Source organism: Apium graveolens, chromosome 5, assembly GCF_009905375.1.
Source record: "Apium graveolens cultivar Ventura chromosome 5, ASM990537v1, whole genome shotgun sequence".
Classification (NCBI taxonomy): Eukaryota; Viridiplantae; Streptophyta; class Magnoliopsida; order Apiales; family Apiaceae; genus Apium; species Apium graveolens.
In genome coordinates this window covers 42,774,132-42,791,395 of record NC_133651.1, presented here as the reverse complement: position 1 = coordinate 42,791,395, position 17,264 = coordinate 42,774,132, and the positions used below count along the sequence as shown (strand labels likewise).

General features: G+C 39.1%; 2 non-coding genes across 2 annotated transcripts; both read left to right on the top strand.

Annotated features, from left to right (window-relative positions):
* Nucleotides 1-4,206: 4,206 nt before the first annotated feature.
* LOC141662436 (small nucleolar RNA R71) lies at nt 4,207-4,311 on the top strand. The gene has a single exon (XR_012550553.1). It is a non-coding gene; the product is annotated as a small nucleolar RNA R71 (small nucleolar RNA).
* Nucleotides 4,312-13,926: 9,615 nt separating this feature from the next.
* Nucleotides 13,927-14,033, top strand: LOC141662843 (small nucleolar RNA R71). The gene has a single exon (XR_012550940.1). It is a non-coding gene; the product is annotated as a small nucleolar RNA R71 (small nucleolar RNA).
* Nucleotides 14,034-17,264: the final 3,231 nt, after the last annotated feature.

The window sequence follows — 17,264 nt, the reverse complement described above, 5'->3', positions numbered from 1 at the left end:
AGTGAATAGTATGAATAGTAACATCTCCTTGGTTTCTTGATTTCAATGGTGGTTTTAGGTTCCAAAAATCATACCAAGCACTTCCAAGCATCCACCATCCTCAAAGACACATCTCAAGCTTACAATAAAGGTAAAAATCTTTGGCCCAACTTTATTTAAGATTCATTTTTAAGATTCATTTAGTATGTGGTAGAAAACTTAGTTTAGGAAGTGTTATTGTTGAGATCTTAAAGTTTAAGTTGAGTAGATTTAAGGTTGGTTGTTGTTGCCTCAAGAATATGATGTTCTTGAGAGGAGTTTGTGTGTTGATGATGAAATGATGATTGTTGGTGGTTGTGTTAAGAGTTAGGGCATAAACGAAACCCCGATCGTAAACGTAACTCCGTTAAAACCAACGAATCGTAACTTTAAGTTTCTGCAGAAAATCCCAGAGTTGTAAACTGTAGTTTCTTGAAATATAACCCTTTTATTATGATAGGAAATGTTATAAGGATCATTTAGGCGCTTGAATCGCTTGATTCCGATTTACGGATCAAAAGTTATGGTCATTTTGGTAAAAGTAATTTACGTGACAAAAACTGCTACAAATCACGAACTTTGAAAATATAAAGGATCGACTTAAATCATGAAATTTTTACAGAGTGTAACATATTGATTTTTCTAAATGCCATAAAAATTTCAAGTGAAAATAATGATTTCTCAATTTTATAAAATATCGGAGCCGAGACCGCGCGAGTAGAAACCATAAGAATCCATAAGTGGAGCCGACGACGATAAAGAGAATGAACCTAAGATACTTAGAAAAATGAAGCGACCATAATGTGAATAAGAACTTAAAGGAATAATAAGGGTAGTATAAGTTGAGAGGGTACATAATAAGTAACGCATGAAGTGCGAGTCGCCGCAAATTAGGACGGGACCTAACAAAACGAATTATGTTTATGATTATAGATTTCCGAGCGGAACCTAGAGCATCCTCCACCTCGAGATACCCAGGCAAGTTTTCAAACCCTACCTTTTAAGAACTGTTGTGTTGTGAATATTTTACAAAACTGTGATATATGCATAAGATTGCTTTAAACTGTTTTACGAAGTTTGAGATGTATTACCTTACTCAATTGTTGATAATTTCTAGTATATGTTCATACCGAGTTCGAAATATTATATTTAGACCGAGAGCCTGTCGGTGTAAGCTTATAAAAACCCGGAAGTATTCCGTAGGAGTTTATAATTGAGAATGTTGACGCTAACGAGTAGCGTGGCGTGTATATATTTTAGACCGAGGATCGGTCAGTGAAAATTGATGAAAACCCGGAAGTATTCCGGAGGTGTTTTAGTTAAGAATATTAATGCTACAGTAGAGCGTGATGTATAAGTCGTAAGCCCGAGAGTCGGTCAGTTTTGGTTTATAAAGTATAAACCCGAGAATCATCCCGGAGATATTTTGGACGATTAAAAGTCCATAATGGTACGTTTTAAAGGGACTCAACGTCCACTTACGAAACATTAAAACACCTCAAACTTTTATTAAAACAATTTCCCAACGATCATATTCCCTCAACTATATTTTATTGTTCGAATAATAAATACTATATACTTATTCCTTATTATGGGAGTAGTATACTCCAACGATTAATTATTTCAAACCCGATTAATCACTATAGATTATTAATTATGGAGACACAAACTAGTTGAGGAATATTATTTTAAATAATCTTTAAGAGAGTAAACTCATTCGAGGTTTAATTATTTATCGACTATTATTAATTATTATTCTTAAAGGGTTTATTATTGATTTAAAAATCATAGATCCTGATTTAAAATATACTTTCTGATTTCAGAACATCATTCGAATAATTTCAGATCGTCGGTGAATATTATCCCGACTTATTTAATATTTTGAATATAGTTTCAAGGAGAAACTTTTCCCCCTTATTAATTATCTGTTGACAACGGTCAACTCACATCCTTAGTACTTTCTCCGAATTTGTCCGAAGTACGTATATACATATATATACACGTATATCTTAGAGAGATAAGCTGTTTCTATCAACAAGCAAAACGTTTGGGGAACTTCGATGTGGTTCGAGTTCTCGAGATTGATAGAATTCTTTTAAAGGACAAGGGAGGGGTAGACTTTGGTACTATGTGTGCTAGATGGACTACCAAAGGTACCGCAGGCGAAGGTACTCAGTGTACTCAGGAACTTGTGAATTATGTGTATACCCGAAAATGGGACACGTAGCCCGAATGCGGCAAGGGTGATAACCGGGATACGAAGGTGTCGTCCTTCTACTAGTAGAAAAGGTTACTTTATCACAGTATGACTGATCATCGTATGCGGTGGCTCCAACGAATGTTCTATTCTTCCAATTGGAATTGTGATGCAATACCGTAACCCAAGCCTATGTGCTGGGTTTACTATTAAGGTATTCGCAGGTTAATAAAATCCACTAAAGGATTGTTTTTATAAGAAGGTGTGTATCACCAAGGAAAACTATTTTTGAAGAAAATGTATTTATCATATATGACGTTTTACTTGAGTTTATCATACAGTCATTTCATACTGTACACTATTATGCTGGGCATTATAGCTCACTCTTGCTTTCTTTTAAATAACACAACACAACAGATAACCAGTATGCCGGTGTGGGACTTAGTCGCTTGCAGTCATGGGGAGGATCCCTGGCAGCTTTGTCTCGGGTGTGCTAGAGTATCAGATAGATATAAGATATCAGTCGTAATTATTGTAACTTCATGTAGAGGTTATAAATAATTGTTTGAGATTCTGTAAAGTACATTTGAGTGTAATAAAAGAATATTACATTTTGTACGTCATTTCTAAGGCTATAACTTGTGTGTGCGAGTATGAGATTGGGGCCTGTTGGATTATTAAATCAATACCAGGATACACATGAGTGAAGGATGGCGTGACGACCCAGATTCCTAACCCCGGATTTGGGGGTGTTACATGCTAGCTCCCAAGTCACATAAGCATTTGTCGAATGACATTTTTCCAATGGTAAGAGGAATAGTGAAGCTTCCAGGATCTTTAAGCTTAGGAAGAAACTTCTATTGCAGCACAACATTGTATTCCTCCGTAAGAGCAACTGTCTCAAAGTCATCAAGCTTCACTTTCTGAGAGAGAATACCTTTAATAAACTTCGCATAACTAGGCATCTGTTCAAGAGCTTCAGCGAAAGGTATATTGATATAAAGTTTCTTGAACACCTCAAGAAACTTCTCAAACTGCTTATCCATATTTTTCTTCTGCAGCCTCTTAGGAAAAGGAGGTGGAGGATAGATCTCTTTCTCCCCTATATTACCCTCAGGAGGAATGTGTTCCACAGTAGTCTTCCTTGGATCCACTTATGCTTCCTCCTGCACTTCTTCCTCAGCCACAGATTCGTCTTCCGAAACTTGAGATTTTTCGGGATTTGCAACCTTACCAGACCTCAATGTAATTGCCTTAACCTGATCTTTTGCTTCCCTCATTCCTGGCACTTCCGTGTCACTCGGGAGCGTACCGGATTGACGATTTAGCAAAGCATTAGCAATTTGCCCAATTTGATTCTTCAAGGTCTTGATAGAAACCGCTTGGCTCTTGCACATGAGCCTCAACTCCTCTAATTCAGATTTTTCATTAGACTGTTGCAGATGGAGTTGTTCTCTTGGTTCATATTGCGGTTGCTGAAAACCAGGGGGTTGTATTGCTTTGCTGCATACTACTGATAAAGCTGCTGAACCGCATTCTGAGTATTGCTCCAGCTGAAGTTAGGATGATTGCGGTTGTTGAGATGATTGGTGGCCGGAACAAACTGCTGCAACCTCTGAACGTGGCTCACAAACTAAGATGATTCACTTGAAATAGCATACTGCTCTATCTCATGGGCACCAACACAAAGCTCACAGACACTAGTGATCTGATTAACTCCATAATTAGCTAAAGAATCCACCTTCATCGTCAAAGCCTTAAGCTGAGCAGCTACAGCAGTAGCTGCATCTACCACCAGAATTCTTGTTACCTTGCCTTGAGGTAATCTCTGAGTTGGGTTCTGGTATTCATTGGTAGCCATCAGCTCAATCAATTCATAAGCTTTATCGTAGCTTTTAGCCCATAAGGCTCCTCTTGATGCCGCATCAAGCATGGGTCTAGAAGTAGCACCCAATTTATTATAAAAGCAGTTAATGATCATCCAGTCAGGCATCTAATGGTGAGGACACTTTCTAAGCATCTCTTTGTATCGATCCCAAGCCTCACATAAAGATTCTCCTGATTGCTGAGCAAATTGAGTAAGTGCATTTCTGATTGCAGTAGTCTTCGCCATAAGAAAGAATTTAGTTAGGATATTTTGAGCAAGATCCTCCCATTTGGTGATAGACCCTGGTGGTAGAGAATGTAACCAACACTTAGCTTTATCCCGAAGAGAGAATGGGAAAAGCCTCAACTTAATAGCATCTTCAAAAACTCCATTGAACTTGAAAGTGTCGCAGATCTCGATGAAATCTCAGATGTGCATGTTGGGGTCTTCTATCGGAGAACCCCCAAACTGAACTGAGTTTTGTATCATCTGAATCGTGCTCAACTTGATCTCAAAGGTATTAGCCGAGATGGATGGTCGGACACTGCTAGACTAAATATCATTAATTTTCGGTTGAGCGTAATCCATCAAATCCTTCGTATTCGCTTCTGGTTCTCCCATTGGAATAAAAGCTTCTTCTTAAACTTTCTCCTCGATAAGAACTTCCTCAAAAACTTCCTTAGCTACTACTACAACTTCTTCCTCGGCTTGATCCAGTGTTCTCTTACGAGCCTGAGAACGCGTATGCATACACGCTCGCTAGAGTACCTGAAACACGATAAGGAAATAAGTAAGTAACAATGTCCGAGTCAATGAAATTTAACAACCACTGATGACAAACACATAGTAGAAATTAACGCCGAGTCCCCGGCAGTGGCGCCAAAAACTTGTTAGGACGAAAATACGCGCTAATATTCATGCAAGTATACGTGATCGCAAGTAATATAGAATTATTTCTAGTTCGTTCTAGGTTAATTTCAATAAATGCACTTATGCAACAATGGTATGGTTATTATTCAATGCTAAGATGATTAACAAATGGAGATTGTTTATAACTACGATTAACAAAGAGATTATACTGAAGAACATTAACTAATAGATTAAAAGGGATTGATTACTATATGTCATAAACATGGGATTGTAACTTCATTACTACTTCATTGAATAGCCTCTTTATTCTCAAAGCATGTAATGGTGATGTCACTAATCATATAACACGGAACTAGTAAACGCCAACTTTCGTTGTACGATTACCCTACTATTAGACATCCACAAAAGAGATAGAAGCTGAATAGACACCAATTATATTGAGACTCTATATGTCTATAGAATTTGACAACATAACGGTTTAATGCACAAGTTATCTATCATGATTACATAGGGCAAGTAAGATGGATAAAATTACCTTAAAATCATGCATATCAAATACATGAACCTATGCTAGTATGGCAAGTCTAAACCCCTATATTCACTTTCGCTTCAATAGAGATTAACACATTATCTTATAAATTCGTGATGCTCATAAGACGAATAAGCACAACCAATACTAGGATATCATACAATCACCACACACTAAGGCATCAAAACATATTAACTAAAGAAATCCATAAGTAAATCCGCTAGAACCCCACGATAACGATTAGCCCATAACCGGACTCATCATCAACGTGGGTTCCGTTGAAAGCATGGTATAGTAAATATATAGTAAATGTAATCTTTATACTGAATAAATAATAAACCAAGTACTTAACAAGAGTATATGTTCACAAATAAGAAAACTAGCATCCAAGATTACAACTTAAAATAAAGAATCACAAGAATAAACTAGATCCTCTTCGCCTTGGTTTAATTGTGCTACAAGGTCTTCTTACGCCTTCTCCTTAAGATCTGATACGTCTTGTTATTGAAAAATGATCTTAATTTTATATTATATAGCAACCCATGTAGATTAGAAGTCCAGAAAATCAGAATTGTTGTAGAAACAGGATTCCTAGAAATCGACCTGGGTGATTCTTCGGCGTGACCGCGCGCTACTATAGCGCGGGCGCGCTGACCTTCTGGAAAATCTTTATTTTCTTATTTTCTTGGCTGGTTTGAGTTGGCAATCCTCGAGCAATCTTCCTGAGCACCATCCTAACACCAATTTAGCACCAAAATAATGCTAAATCTCTTGAGTCTTTTATTTATGCCTGAAATGCAAAAACACTACAAAAACACATCAAATACACAAATAACTCGAGTACAAAACACCAATTCAAGCCTTTACAGATAATTCTAAGTGGACATAAATGCCACTTAACACACCCACAAACTTGAACCAATGCTTGTCCTCAAGCATAAACAGACTCAAAGAACAAGAAATAAAAATACATTAACAAATGTTTATAGATATACTTGTGCGACTAGATCAACAATCATGACTCGCTACTCATCAAGGCAATCACACGGTTATAAATAGAATAAAAGCTAAACTCAAAATGACTGACAACACTTCAATTCTTATATCAAAGTTATACATGGATTCATGCTTTTATTCATGATACATAAATAACACAAATATGCTTATTTGACCGTGCAATGAGTGAGGTCCACAAAAGACTTATGCAATAATATCCATGTAGCGAGCGTTAGGTTAGTGGATCCCAGACTATAAAAGCCTTATGTCACTAGGCACAAAGTCCCCTAAGAACTTAATAACTCGAGTATTAAAGAGCCCACTCGTGATCAATTATGCATAACACATTTCTTTTCTCTTTTCTAAATTTCTGAACGAGTGCGTTTCGCTCCATCTGGTTCAACCCTAGACTACTCATATAAAATGAGTTTGTCTACTAGCCATTTGACACCTAGCCATAACAACTAGCAATGAAATTCAAAAAAAATTCTCCAATTTTTAAATTTTCATGTTATTTATCATTAAGAGAATATCCTAAATTCTAGATATAAACAAGTGATTAAACCTCGAAAAACAAACAAAAAATGATTATGATCTAGCCCTCAAGCAACCTATAAGACTTAGTGAAATTACTTACTTCTAGCATGCAAATCAACTCGATAGGACTTAACATCACTCTATACGACATCACTACACTAGCATCAATATCACAAATCAGTTGGAAAAGTAAACTAAGGGATCATGTTATAATGTAAATGCATGAAACTATATGCAACATACTAACATGCAAAATAAATAAAAACTACTACATGGAAAATATGCAACTATATGAACTAAACTATCATGAATATGCAAACTATATGAGACACACACAAACATATATTACTTAACTACCACCCCCAAACTTAAAATATTTATTATCCTCAGTGAAGGTAATAGTAAGCAATCAGGCATACCAACTCGAAATCAGGGACATCACCCTCATGGGGTGGTATGTCAAGAGTGTCTGGAGGCGGGTACATAGCATCCTCACCGAATATTGGCCACTGGATGTCAACTTCTGTGGCTCTGAATGCAATCCCCAATGCCTGGGTAAAGTCCTTTTCAAGCCGACTATAGATGGCATGCATCGCATCCATCCTCCTCATCAAGCACCTATACTGCGCTGAACTCATACCAGCACTGCCCTGTGCTTCCTGCTGCTGCGACGGATCGGCCTCCTCACCTAACTGAGCTCTCCATGCTGCCTCCTAGCCTGAGAAGAACCTTCAGAATATATCTGATCAACTGGTCGGTCACCCGACAGATGGTCATAAGAATAACCAAATCCATTAGGATCGGGCTTCCCACCATACCACCCCTGCATACTCAACAACGTAGAACTGTCAATTGGGGAACTCGAAAGCTGTAGCTGCTCGTGTGCGGGCCAATAAACGCCAACCTCCACACACAACTTCATCATAATGGACGCATAGGGTATAGAACCCGTAGTACTCCCTCACAAGAACCTCAGAATACCCTGATGAATCACCATCCCGAGATCCACATAGTCTCCCTGAAGAATTCCCCACAACAACTGTGCACGCTCCATAATAACATCATGCACGTGAGAAGATGGCATGATGTTGGCACAAATAAAGGAATTCCATGCACGTACAAACCTTTTCATGCACGAGACAGGGAAAGTGGCATACTCGTTCGTGCCCTTCTTGAACTTCCAGTGAGTCTCAGGCACACACAAGGTAGTAACGATCAAATCCAAGTTAAAATCACCCCGTCTTCTCATTCCAATTCTCCTGCTCTGGCTGTCTCTCGGGCTTCTTAATCACCCTCTGAATCGCCTCAGCACTATAGTCCACAGTCGACCCCCTCACCACTGTGAAACCGTTCTTCTCCGCCTTTGCATTCGCGTAAAACTCGCGAACCACACTCATGGGTACCGCAACAGGTGCCTCACAAAAAGCTATCCAACCCATCCCTACAATCATCTCCACCAACTTACCATCCCTCTCCGATGGCAGAAAACCTAGCTCCTTGGCTATGGGCTTCGAAAGCAGCCTCGCATACTCCGCCTCAGCCTCCGGAGTTAAAAACCTAGGCCTCACACCACCAACACTTGAAGAATTAGTGGTGCTGCTGCTAACTTGGGTTAGTTGTCTTTTGGGTGCCATTGAAAGTGATTAAGTTTGAGAGAATAGAAGTGTATAAGAGAGATTTGTGTATGAGAATTTGAGAAGTAATAGAAGAGTTTATGTATAAGTGTGTGTATATATAGAAATTTGGGAGAGAATTAGTTATAGAAAAGAAGTGGGAATTGATTATGGGAATAATGGTAGTAATGGGGTTGATTGAAATTGATTTGGAGAGGGAAATATGGGAAGTGGAAGAGTAAAATTCGGGTGCAAGCTGTTTTTGGTTTTGATTTTTGATTTTTTTTGATTTTTTTTCAGCTTCAGGGGGCCGCGCGCTACCCTAGCGCGGGCGCGCCGTGCTTCTGTCAATCCAACGTGGGCGCGTGCAGTCTTTGGAAAATCAGCGTGGTCGCCCCGCTTCTTAGTGCGGGCACGCCATGCTACTGTAGTTGACACTGAAAAATTTTCTTTTTATGATTTTTTTGTGTTTTTCTCCTTTCTTTCTTCTTCCTCTACCTACTAATGTACAACAAACTTAGGTTGCCTCCCAATAAGCGCTTGCTTTACGTCGTTAGCTTGACGTAGAAACTCGAGATCAAGTAGATAATAAAATGGCACTAACCACCTCACGGTTTGTCGTATCCCCATAGTAATACTTCAACCTCTGTCCATTCACCTTGAATGTCTGGCCTAGATCATTCTCAAAAATCTCCACCGCTCCTGTGGAAACACAGTTTTGATAATAAATGGCCCTGACCACCTCGACTTCAACTTTCCAGGAAAAAGACGGAGACGAGAGCTGAATAACAGAACTTGTTGCCCCGACACAAATGATTTGAGCACTAGACCCCTATCGTGCCATCTCTTGACTTTCTCCTTATATATTTTGTTGTTCTCATACGCTTGAAGCTGAAACTCATCGAGTTCATTCAATTGAAGCATTCTTTTCTTACCAGCTGCATCTTTATCAAGGTTTAACTTCTTCAAAGCCCAATATGCTTTGTGCTCGAGCTCCACAGGCAAATGACACCCCTTACCATAGACCAACCGAAATGGTGACATACCTAACGGAGTCTTATGTACTGTTCGATACGCCCAAATAACTTCATCTAGCTTCAAAGACCAGTCCTTCCTCGATGGAAATACAACTTTCTCTAGAATACGCTTGATCTCTCTGTTAGATACCTCAGCTTGACCATTAGTCTGAGGATGGTAGGCTGTAGCAATGCGATGATTCACATTATATCTTTGCATCATAGCAGTGAACTTGCGATTGTAGAAATGCGATCCCTCATCACTGATTATGACTCTTGGAGTCCCAAACCTTGTGAATATCTGCTTATGAAGAAAATTTAGCACTACCTTCACATCATTTATTGGTAAAGCCTTGATTTCAACCCATTTCGAAACATAATCAACCGCCAACAAGATATACTGATTATTGCAAGATGAGACAAATGGCCCCATGAAGTCAATTCCCCAAACATCAAAGACTTCAACCTCGAGAAGCACATTAAGAGGCATCTCATCCCTCTTAGACATATTACCTACACGCTGGCATCGATCGCACTTCAAAATAAATTGATGCGCATCCTTAAATAATGTAGGCCAGAAAAATCCCGCTTGAAGGATACGAGCTGCCGTTTTTTCTCCACCATAGTGGCCTCCATAGGTAGTCGAATGGAAATCTCGCAAGATCCCACCCCCCGTTTCGCTGTACGGAATACATCTCCTGATGATTTGGTCAGCTCCTTGCCTAAACAAGAATGGTTCATCCCATATGTACCACTTCACCTCATGAAGAAACTTCTTCCTTTGAGCAGAAGACAATTCTGGAGGCATAATATTGCTCACAAGGTAGTTCACAATGTCTGCGAACCTTGGTTCTTCCTCTTGTACCCCAAACAACTGCTCATCGGGAAAAGACTCATTTGTCAATGTCTTATCCTGTGAAGTTACACTTGGATCTTCCAAACAAGAGAGATGATCAACGACTTGATTCTCAGTACCCTTTCTGTCCTTGATCTCTAACTCAAATTCCTGAAGTAAAAGAACCTATCGAATCAGTCTAGGCTTCGAGTCCTTCTTTGAGACGAGATATCGAATAGCGTCATGATCAGTGAAAACTGCCACCTACGTTCTAAGCAAATAAGATCGAAACTTCTCAAAACCGTAGACAATAGCCAATAGCTCATTCTCAGTAGTAGTATAGTTTAGTTGAGCACCATTGAGGGTCTTACTAGCATAGGAGACCACATGAAATATGTTGTTCTCTCTTTGTCTAAGAACTGCTTCAACTGCATAGTCACTTGCATCGCACATCATCTCAAAAGGTTCATCCCAATTAGGTGTAGTTATGACAGGTTCCGTGATTAAATTCTTCTTTAATATCTCAAAAGCAGCAAGGCACTCGTCATCAAACCTGAAAAGTACTTCTCTCTCTAGAAGATTACACAAGGGTTTAGAGATTTTAGAGAAGTCCTTGATGAATCGCCGATAGAAACCCGCATGACCAAGAAATATGCGAACACCCTTAATAGAATTTGGTGGAGGAAGGTTTTCGATAACCCCCACCTTGGCTTTTTCCACCTCAAGACCTTTACTAGAGAACTTGTGCCCAAGAATAATGCCTTGTCGCACCATAAAATGACATTTTTCCCAGTTGAGAACCAGATTGGTCTCAACACACCTTTTAAGAACGGCGCCAAGATTTCGCAAGCATTCGTCAAAAGAATCACCAAACATAGAGAAATCGTCCATGAACACTTCCACATTCTAACCAATCATGTCAGAAAAGATAGCCATCACGCGTCTTTGAAATGTGGCAGGTGCACCACACAACCCAAAAGAAACTCTTCTGAAGGAGAAAGTACTAAACAGATAAGTGAAGGTAGTCTTTTCCTGATCTTCTGGAGCAATACAAATCTGATTATAACCCGAACAACCATCCAGAAGATAGTAGTAATCATGCCCAGCCAACCTGTCAAGCATCTGATCAATAAACGGAAGAGGGAAGTGATCATTCCTTGTGGATTTTTTAAGTTTCTTGTAATCCATACAGACTCTCCACCCTGTAACTGTTCGAGTAGGAATGAGCTCATTCTTTTCATTAGAAACAACGGTGATACCTCCTTTCTTCAGCACACACTGAACTGGACTCACCCAAGAACTGTCAGAGATGGGATAGATGATCTCTGCATCTAGCCATTTGAGGATTTCTTTCTTCACAACTTCTTTCATGATCGGATTAAGCCTTCTCTGTTGCTCAACAGTAGGCTTGTTACTTCCTCTAGCAGAATTTTATGCATACAATAAGAAGGGCTGATTCTCTTGATATCTGTTATAGTCCATCCAATTCCCGACTTGAACTCTCTCAGAATTTTTAAGAGCTTTTCCTCATCAATACCTGAAAGGTCAGATGCAATAATAACAGGAAAAGTAGATGCATCACCTAAAAAAGCATACTTTAAATATTCAGGCAATGGTTTAAGCTCAAGTGTAGGAGATTCCTCAATATATGTTTTGAGGCACTGTGGAGATTTGTTCAACTCCTCCAATCCAAGAGATTCAAAAGGCATATCTAACTTTCACTTCCAAGGAGAAGCGTTCAAATACTGCAACTGTTCATCATCTTCATCATCTTCATTATCTGAATTCCCCAACAAGGCCTTCTCTAAGGCATCAAACCTTAGCATTTGATCAAGTTCTGAAGTAACCACAGAATCGACCAACTCCACTTTTAAGCACTCCTCATTTTCAGTCGGGAATTTTATGGCATTAAAAATATTGAACGTCACATCCTGATCCAGCACTCGCATAGTAAGCTCACCCTTCTGCATATCAATCAAAATTCGGCCAGTAGCCAAGAATGGTCTTCCCAAGATTATGGAAATCTTCTTATCCTCCTCTAAATCAAGAATTACAAAATCAGTAGGAAAGATGAGTTTATCCACCTTGACCAAGACATCCTCCACAATGCCTCGTGGATATGTAATAGATCGATCGGCCAACTGCAAGATCATATAAGTAGGCTTTGGATCAGGTAAGTCCAATTTCTTGAAGATTGACAAGGGCATCAGATTGATGCAAGCTCCCAAGTCACATAAGCACTTGTCAAATGACACTTTTCTAATGGTACAAGGAATAGTGAAGCTTCCAGGATCTTTAAGCTTCGGAGGCAACTTTTGTTGCAGCGCAGCACTGCATTCCTCCATAAGAGCAACTGTCTCTAAGTCATCAAAGTTCACTTTCCGAGAGAGAATATATTTCATAAACTTCGCATAACGAGGCATCTGTTCAAGAGCTTCAGCGAAAGGTATATTGATATGAAGTTTCTTGAACACCTCCAGAAACTTCTCAAACTGCTTATCCAGCTTTTTCTTCTACAACCTCTTAGGAAAAGAAGGTGGATGATATATTTGTTTCTCCCCTGTATTACCCTCAGGAGGAGTGTGTTCTAAAATAGTATTCCTTGGTTTCACTTCTACTTCATTCTGCACTTCTTCCTCAGCCACAACTTCATCTTCCGAAACTTGAGATTTTTCGGGATTTGCAACCTTTCCAAACCTCAATATAATTGCCTTAACCTGCTTTTTTGCTTCCCTCTTTCCTGGAACTTCAGTGTCACTAGGGAGTGTACCAGGTTGACGATTTAGCAAAGCATTGGCAATTTGCCCAATTTGATTCTCTAAGGTCTTGATAGAAACCGCTTGGCTATTGCACATGAGCCTCAACTCCTCCAATTCAGATTTTTCATTAGACTGTTGCGCTGGAGTTGTTGTCTTGGTGTATATTACGGTTGCTGAAAACCAGAGGGTTATATTGCTTTGCTGCATACTGCTGATAAGGCTGCTGCACCGCATTCTGAGTATTGCTCCAGCTGAAGTTAGGTTGATTGTGGTTGTTGGGATGATAGGCGGCTGTAACAGGCTGCTGCGACCTCTGAAAGTTGCTTACAAACTGAGCTGATTCACTTGAAATAGCACACTGCTCTGTCTCATAGGCACCAACACAAAGCTCACAGACACTAGTGATCTGATTAACTCCATAATTAGCCAAAGAATCCACCTTCATCGTTAAAGCCTTAAGCTGAGCAGCTATAGCAGTAGCTGCATCTACCTCCAGAATTCTTGCTACCTTGCCCTGAGGTAATCTCTGAGTTCGGTTCTGGTATTCATTGGCAGCCATCAGCTCAATCAATTCATAAGCTTCATCATAGCTTTTAGCCCATAAGGCTCCTCCTGATGCTGCATCAAGCATGGGTCTAGAAGTAGCACCCAATTCATTATAAAAGCAGTTAATGATCATCCAGTCAGGCATCCCATGGTGAGGACACTTTCTAAGCATCTCTTTATAGCGATCCCAAGCCTCACATAAAGATTCTCCCGATTGCTAAGGAATTTGAGTAAGTGCGTTTCTGATTGCAGCAGTCTTCGCCATAGGAAAGAATTTAGTTAGGAACTTTTGAGAAAGATCCTCTCATTTGGTGATAGACCCTGGTAGTAGAGAATGTAACCAACACTTAGCATTATCCCGAAGAGAGAATGGGAAAAGCCTCAACTTAATAGTAACTTCAGAAACTCCATTAAAATTGAAAGTGTCGCAGATGTCGATGAAATCTCTGATGTGCATGTTGGGATCTTCTATCGGAGAACCCCCAAACTAAACTGAGTTCTGTATCATCTGAATCATGCCCGACTTGATCTCAAAGGTATTAGCCGAGATGGCTGGTCGGACAATGCTAGAATGAATATCATTAATCTTCTGTTGAGAGTAATCCATCAAAGCCTTCGTATTCGCTTCTGGTTCTCCCATTGCAATAAGAGCTTCTTCTTCAGCTTTATCCTCGACAAGAACTTCCTCAAAAACTTCCTTAGCTACTACAACTTCTTTCTCAGCTTGATCCAGTGTTCTCTTACGAGGCCGAGAACGCGTATGTATACACGCTCGCTAGAGTACCTGTAACACGACAAGGAAACAAGCAAGTAACAATGTCCGAGTTAATGAACTTTAACGACCACTGATGACAAACACATAAACTAAAAAATTAACACCGAGTCCTCGACAGCGGCGCCAAAAACTTGTTAGGACGAAAACACACGCTAATATTCACACAAGTATACGCGATCGCAAGTAATATAAAATTATTTCTAGTTTGTTCTAGGTTAATTTCAATAAATGCACTTATGCAACAATGGTATGGTTATTATTTAATGCTAAGATGATTAACAAATGGAGATTGTTTATAACTACGATTAACTAAGAGATTATACTAAAGAACATTAACTAAGAGATTAAAAGGGATTGATTACTATATGTCACAAACATGGGATTCTAAATTCATTACTACTTCATTCAATAGCCTCTTTGTTCTCAACCTTAGCATGTAATGGTGATGACACTAATCAGATAACACAAAACTAGTAAACGCCAACTTTCGTTGTACGATTACCCTACTATCAAATATCCACAAAAGAGATAGAAGCTGAATAGACACCAATTATATTGAGACCCTATATGTCTATAGAATTTGACAACATAACGGTTTAATGCACAAGTTATCTATCATGATTACATAGGGCAAGTAAGATGGTTAAAATTACCTAAAAATCATGCATATCAAATACATGAACCTATGCTAGTATAGCAAGTTCTAAACCCCTATATTCACTTTCGCTTCAATAGAGATTAACACGTTATCTTATAAATTCGCGATGCTCATAAGACGAATAAGCACAACCAATACTAGGATATCATACAATCACCACACACTAAGGCATCAAAATATATTAACTAAAGAAATCCATAAGTAAATCCGCTAGAACCCCACGATAATGATTAGCCCATAACCGGACTCATCATCAACGTGGGTTCCGATGAAAGCATGGTATAATAAACGTAGTCTTTATACTGAATAAATAATAAACCAAGTATGTAACAAGAGTATAGGTTCTCAAATAAGAAAACTAGCATCCAAGATTACAACTTAAAATAAAGAATCACAAGAATAAACTAGATCCTCTTCGCCTTGGTTGAATTGTGCTATTCGGTCTTCTTACGCCTTCTCATTAAGCTATGATACGTCTTGTTATTGAAAAATGATCTTAAGTTAATATTATATAGTATCCCATGCAGATTAGAAGTCCAGAAAATCAGAATTGTAGTAGAAACAGGATTCCTGGAAATCGACCCGGCGCGGCCGCACGCTTCACCATCACAGGCGCGCTGCAATTCTGCATCTTCGGCGCGGCCGCTACGCCTGGGCGTGCCGACCTTCTGGAAAATCTTTATTTTCTTGTTTTCTTGGCTGGTTTGAGTTGGCAATCCTCGAGCAATCTTCCTGAGCACCATCCTAACACCAATTTAGCAAATCTCCCGAGTCTTTTATTTATGCCTGAAATGCAAAAACACTGCAAAAACACATCAAATACACAAATAACTCGAATATAAAACACCAATTCAAGCCTTTATAGAGCATTCTAAGTGAACATAAATGCCACTTAACAACCATATACAAGCTCTTAAAAGAATCATCAGATATATTCAAGGTAAGTTGGACCATGGATTACATATTTAATTCATCTTCAAAGTCCTATCTTGTATCTTATACTGATGCTGATTGGGGTGGGTGTCCTGACACGAGACGATCTACATTTGGTTACTGTGTGTTTTTGGGTGATAACTTGATCTCTTGGTCTTCCAAGTGACAACCAACTCTCTCCAAATCTAGTGCTTAGGCCGAATATAGGGGTGTGACGAATATTGTATCTGAATCTTGTTGGCTCAAAAACTTGTTATTAGAATTGCATTGTCCAGTTACAGAGGCTACTATTATGTATTGTGACAATGTTAGTGCTATCTATTTGTCGGGTAATCCAGTGCAACATCAATGTACCAAACATATTGAAATGGATATTCATTTTGTATGAGAGAAGGTTGCACGAGGTCAGGTTCGGGTTCTTCATGTGTCATCCCGATATCAAATCGCGAATATTTTTACAAATGGTATGCGCATATTTTGTTTGAAGATTTCAGGGACAATCTCAGTGTCCGCCAACCTCCCGGTTCGACTGCGGGGTGTGTTAAGGATATATGTGAATATAGTTTGTTCATGTAATTAGTTATGGATAGATTTAGCTTCCTTAATTATAGCCTAAATGTAGGCCATGTATATTGTATATATTCCAGCAAAATTAATGGAAAGGTTCAGGAATTATTTCTGTTAAGAAGAACCAAATTGGAATAATACAAAGGGGATGTTTACGTCATATCCCCAATATCCAGTCACTCTATTAACATGTCCGATGAGAGTTTCATCAGAAGTGCTTGTATTAATAGTGCGATTGAGGTGGGATTTTACGAAAACAGGGCTTGAGACAAAGGGAAAACCAGGTTTTGGATACCGCTTTGCATCGACGCAAGGACTTGACAGGGATCCTCAAAAGCACCCTAAATAACATATTTTCATCCTCCATTACGCTCTTGGATGCTTTGCGGCCTCTTATATACGATTTTCGACTATTGAGGGCGTCAAGGTTTATGGTTTATGGTTTTGGCTGAGGTTTTTTTTTTTTTGAAAACATTTTTTGGCTGAGTTTTAATAAAGGTTTTAGGGTAAAGGTTTTTGTCATCTCCTATCTTCAACTATTTTTATTT